The following is a 5,927-nucleotide window of genomic DNA, read 5'->3' on the forward strand; positions in this document are numbered from 1 at the left end:
ACATTCCTTTTCGATCTTTGCGATAATGCTCTGTTTTTACCCACTGGCTCAACATTTTCAGGCTGAGAATTCTGCTCCTCTTTCTCACATGCCATTGCATCACCTGCTGTGACAGAGACAGAAACCTCAAACAGGGATGGAAAGGGGAAGACCAAACAAAAACAAGTGCTGAAGACAGGTCAAATAAAAATCAGGAGCTGAACTCCCCCAAACTCTTCCCCCAAATAGGAGAGAGGAGGGGGATGAATTCAGCCTTCACATCCCATCCAAATACGCAGGGGGAAGGGAGGAAGCTACTGCCTGGTGTCTGCTAGGATCTATAGGAAGCCATGAACTATATTTACCCTGAGGATACGACCCCTGCAAGGGACAATAATGAACTGAGAGACCTCCCCAAGGGCTTTGTTGGGCATCCCAGATGTTTCCTTCAGGCACTTACAGATTCTGAGGTGGTTTAATGTTTCCTCACCTGTGCAGGGAGCTCTCAGGATCTCTCTTTCCTCTGAACCCTGGAGGTCTGGGACCCATGGCTCTTCCCCTTGTTCCAGCTGGGAGATCACATCAAGTTGGAAAACTAGAAACCCTGCTCAGATGAAAGAAAACAAAGGAGTTTAGTTGATTTCATAAGACTTGGTCATAAAAAAACATTCTATTAATTTAACTTCAGTGCTTAGTGTGACCTGGTGGGCCAGGGGCAGTTCTCACTGAAAATGCCAAAGTTAGGGCAGGCTGAAAAAGGGAGAGCAGATGCTCCCAGAACTGCTGGTTAACACTGAAGTTAAACTCACTGACCAGTCATCAACTGTGCTTCTGATCCCCCACACAGGTTATCGAGAAGCTGAAAAAAGAAATCACACGGCCCCCTTTATTCCATCCCAGTTCTCTGACTCCTAATCAGCAGCGAGGTCCAGTACAGTGAGAGGTTATTTAAAAACTCTGCTCACATAAACAAAGTGTTCCTCTGACCCCAAAGGGTCAGCCACATCACCAGGTCAGTATAGGTTTGGATATTACCCAAAATTCCATCCTTCCAGACAATCCTTTAGCATCTAAACTAAAGGTTTAAACGAAAGAAAGACAGAAAGAAGTTAAATGGAAAAGCAGTCAGATACATTCCAAAATGGATATATCAGGTTCTTAGCAGTATTGGTGAGTTGCTGGCTTGAAAGTCTGTCTGGAACACATCCATAGCTCGGATGGGTCATTCAGTCCTTTGTTCCAGGGTTCAGTTTGTAGAGAAGTTGCTCCACAGGTGGGAAGGGGGATTGAAGACAGAATGGAGATAATGCAGCTGCCCTTTACATTCCTTTTGCCATGTGGCCTGTACTTCCTGTGTCCCAAACACAAGCTTCACAGCACATGGCATTGAAAAGCCTTGAAGTTCTCATTACACAGGCATACCCCGGCATGTCTTGCTGACTCAATAGGTGTATCCCCTTGGTCCTTTCCATGGGCTCATTGTACAGCTGATGACTCTCAATGGGCCATCAAACAGGCTAGGCAGTATTGATGCCAATATGTCTGGGGGTGTCACCCAGAAACACTGCACAAGTCTGGAAATACAGATATACCCTACATATCTATAACTCACAATAAAAAGGTGATACAAACATAGAAACAAAATTATTATATTATTATTATTGGCAAATCATAACATTTTCACTGACACCTTACATGGCATATCTAGCATGATTGATTGCAATTTTATCAGATTATATTATTATTTTATTATTAATACCAAAGAGTCTCACAATTCCATACAGTGTCACACTTGGTAAACCAGTGAATTCCCAGGACCAGTTCCCCAGGTCCTTGAAGATGCCAGACACTGTGCTTATGAGGGACTGAAATACCCACATATCTGCTGGGAACACACACACAGACACTGTGTCAGTCTATGCCCCTGTGTTCACTCTTCTAGAAAATTGTGATCAATTTTGTACACAGTATGCCTTGTGAGGTATCATTTGAAAACACATAACCTACTGAATATTATCCTCCTGTTAAAATGTGTAGTAACACTGTATGTAAAGTTATGAGATTTTACAGTATGATATTACTGAAAAAGTCACAATTCTGAGGAACACCCACAGAGCAGTTCCTCAGAGACAGCAAGGTAAACAGCTGGTCAAACAGCCATTCTCCTTCAGGGGGAAGGTGTGAAGACATTTACATTCCATCGCAATCCAGACCAGTGAGGAGTTGTGTCATCTGTAATCCTGGGTGAGATTCAGTGTTCTGCTGCTGGAGCTACCCGGTCTGGATACCCCCAGTCAGCATTCAAGGCCGCACCGGGTGTCTGTGTGATAAGTAACCGTGGACCGGCAGCTCTGACTCCAGCCGCCTGCTTGTTACATACCGAGCCCATTCTGGTTTGGGTAGAGAAGGCTCAGGGTTTGAGAGAAGGCCGGGGGTAGGAAGCTCTATTCATTATGCTGGACCTAACCCCCAGTTTTACTTGAATAAAGAGGAGATATTTGGCACTGTGTGATACTGCTCCTGTGCTCTGTTCCCAAAGTGTTCTGCAACTTGGGAGGGTCTCTGGTAGTGTGTGTGTGTCACTGGCATATTGGGGTGATGCTGAAACACGACAGAGTAGAGGTGGCATTGTGGGGGTGGCATGAACCTTCACTCTTCATTTCCCCTTTCAAGAACAGAGGGGACAGGAATCCTTACCCAGCGAGGTCACAGTCTCATAGTTCTGCTGCATGACATCCCAGTAGAGGGCTCTCTGAACAGGCTCCAGCAGAGCCCCCTCTTCCCTGGTGAAGTACACAGCCACTTCCTTAAAGGTCATCGGCTCCTGAAAGAGCAAGAGTCCAACACTCAGTACCTGCTGCCTCACTCACAACCCCCCTATTCACGGAACAGCAGCACCAGGTAAATGGAAGCTCCGGGAGGCACATGTTAACAGAGTCCCACCTCACCTAGCTTAGAGCAGCCAGGCGGCATCAGAGGGTAGAAAGAGAGAACCTTTGTGTCTCCCAGCTGACAGAGGGAGGCAGGATCTTGTCATTTATCACATACCTACTAGCCAGAGCTTGATATAGGAGATGGGGCTGTCTCTGGACCCTACTGGTGTCTCCCTGGTAGGAATCCCAACACTCTCCAAATTAAATATATAGAAGAAAGGGGAAGTCAATAGTAAAGAATAGAAGTTAGAAGGTCAGATTTGTAGAAAACTGGTAAAGAAAGCTATCAGAAATCAATGACCAAACAATGACAATAAGAAGGAAGATTTTAAAAGTATATTAATTGCAAACTTAATCCTAACAATGGTACTTTACTAATAGAAATGGCAGAATTATCAAAATAATGCAGAAGAGGTAAAAGTCCTCAATAAATATTTCTCTCCTGGATTTGGAGAAAAACAGATGATGTACTCGTATCATAAGATGTTGATGGCGACACTCTTTCCATTCCAACAAGAAGTCATGAGGACAGTAGCTATTAAAGTCAGATATGTTTAAATCAGCGGGTCCAGATAACTTGTATCCAAGACTTTCTAAAAGACCTGAAGTCTGACATCTATATTCATCAAGAGAATGGAGGAGCCAATACTGGATTTCATTCATTAATAAAGAAGCAAAGAAGGGTAATATGATTAGTGCCCACTAACAAAGGTTTAGAGAAAATAGAGCCTATCAAACTAACAGGATATCCTTACTGGAGGAGATCAAAAGTTTGGTTGCAGCTAATAGTATTGATGTAATTTACCTAAACTTCTGTAAGGGATATGACTTGATCAGCACAATATTTTTACTAAAAAAACTAGAATGATACAAAATAAACATGGCATACATTAAATAGATTAAAAACTGTGATAGTAAATGGGGAGCCAGGGTCGAGTGGATTTCTTTCTAGCAGGTTCCCGCAGGGATTGGTTCTTGGCCCTGTGCTATTTAACATCTTATCCATGACCTAAAAGAGTGTATAAAATCATCACTTATAAAGTTTGCTGTTGCCACAACGATTGGCGTTCTGAGTAGAATGAAGTGTGAGTAGATTCAGGCTCCATCACTGGGAGTCTGGGAAGTTGTCCCAGCCCTGGCTGGAGGGTTATTTCCTGTTCCACAAAGAGGGGAAGTTCCATTCCCAACTCCTGTGCCTTGAAATTAGGCCCTATCTGACATTACACCCCCATATTCATCATAGTGGTACGGTTATAATATGATTAGGACATAATTATGATGTATTTTGTACAAGATGCATTATGTGTGGTGTCACTGGAAAAGTTACGATTTGCTGAATATGATTATCCTATTTGTGTGCACATATCACGTTCGTATCTGAAGTTATGGATACTGACTCTGTATCTGTATTTCAAATGTGCTTACTCTGGGTAACACCCACAACGAGCCTTTCAGGTACAACAATGAAGAAGCCAGACAGTGCTGATGGCTCATCAACAAAGACAATGGACCGTGGAAGAGCTTAGCCTTCCTCTGAATGTTTCAGCCAGCCTATTAGTCATGGATACTATGACGCAGCAGGGCCTGTGACCAGACCACATGACACTAAACTCCATTTTAGTACCTGTATTTTTCCACAAACTGGACTGGGAACTGAGTTTGGAACAAAGGGGTCACGCCATATGGAAAAGCTACATAAGGTGGGTTGTGACGTTATCTCTTGGTCTCATTCCCCACACAAGAGAACTCCTGGAAACACCTGAGAAACAAAAACTGAAGTGGGGGAGTGCTGCTCCCAGGATAAAGGGATTTCTAGCTTGTGTATGGAAACTTGGTGGACTGCTTGTATCATTAGTCAGGGTGAGAAACTGCTAATCCAAATTCTATCCAGCTAGTATATTAGGCGTAGTTTGAGTTTTGGTTATTTGCTAAATAATCTGCTTTGATCTGTTTGTTATCACTTATAATCACTTAATCTGTCTTTCTGCAGCTAATAAACTTGTTTTATGCTTTATCTTAACCAGCGTATTTTGAGTGAAGTGTCTGGGGAAAATTTCAGCTTGGTTAGCACAAGCTCGCTGTGCACATCTGTCCCAGATTGAGGGGAAGGGGAACTATATTAATGAGCTGACATTACAGAGATCCCTGTGCACTATAAGATGGTATAATTCTGAATGTATCCTACAGCAAGTGTGCAAGGTTGGGGAGCTGAGAAATTGGCTGTTGTCGTCTATCTGTCCTTGAGCGGCTTAGGTAAAGCACTCAGGTAGCTTAGTTGGGTGTATGGCGTCACCTGCTGTCCCGTTGGGTGATAACAGGCCCTGGAGAGGCTGGCTGAATCTCCAGCAAAGCAGTGTGAGAAGGGCCAGCCCAGCTTGAGGGTTAGAGGCCACAGCGGTTCCCAGAAGCCCCCCACAGTGCACCCCGGGGGGTGACAACCCATCACATCCTACATTACAAAAGTCTCAGAAGCTTTGTCACATCCTGTCCCCTCCCTTTCTCCACCCTAGATAGTTCCTGCCTCCCACCACCTTGAGCAATTCCCACCCTCCTATGCATTTACTGCTCCTCTCCCTCCAAGCAGAACCCACCACCAGCTCCCTGAGAATCCCTTACCTGAGCCAGCTCCATTGCAGCCATTTCCTTCCCCCTGGGAGGACGGGATGATCTGGAGCAAAACATGGATGTTATTCTGTAGCCTGCTGGGGTGAAAAGGGCAAGGTGTAAGAATTCAGACGGGGCTTTTGTACATTCCACAAGCCGATTCCCCCCAGGTTTTCCCCTGCTAATGGACACTCTAGGTTCTGCCACACTGTGAAGCACAGAGTGACCTTCTCCCAGTACAGGCCTAGCCCCCTCCCACCAGGGTGTAACCCTCTGACACATGGTGAAACCCTCCCAGTAACAGTCTCTCTGTTACACTTATCAAGTTTGTGGACAATACCAAGCTGGGAGGGGTTGTAAGTGCTTTGGAGGATTGGATTAAAATTCAAAATGATCTGGACAAACTGGAGA

The 5,927-nt window shown here is 44.6% G+C and overlaps 1 long non-coding RNA gene across 1 annotated transcript; it reads right to left on the reverse strand.

The window, feature by feature from the left end:
- Positions 1 to 555: 555 nt before the first annotated feature.
- On the reverse strand, positions 556 to 5,583 carry LOC123360564. Its single transcript, XR_006576031.1, has 3 exons — positions 5,529 to 5,583; positions 2,677 to 2,803; positions 556 to 583 (listed from the first exon to the last, which is right to left on the reverse strand). It is a non-coding gene; the product is annotated as an uncharacterized LOC123360564 (long non-coding RNA).
- Positions 5,584 to 5,927: the final 344 nt, after the last annotated feature.

This window comes from Mauremys mutica, unplaced genomic scaffold (assembly GCF_020497125.1).
Source record: "Mauremys mutica isolate MM-2020 ecotype Southern unplaced genomic scaffold, ASM2049712v1 Super-Scaffold_100273, whole genome shotgun sequence".
Lineage (NCBI taxonomy): Eukaryota > Metazoa > Chordata > Testudines > Geoemydidae > Mauremys > Mauremys mutica.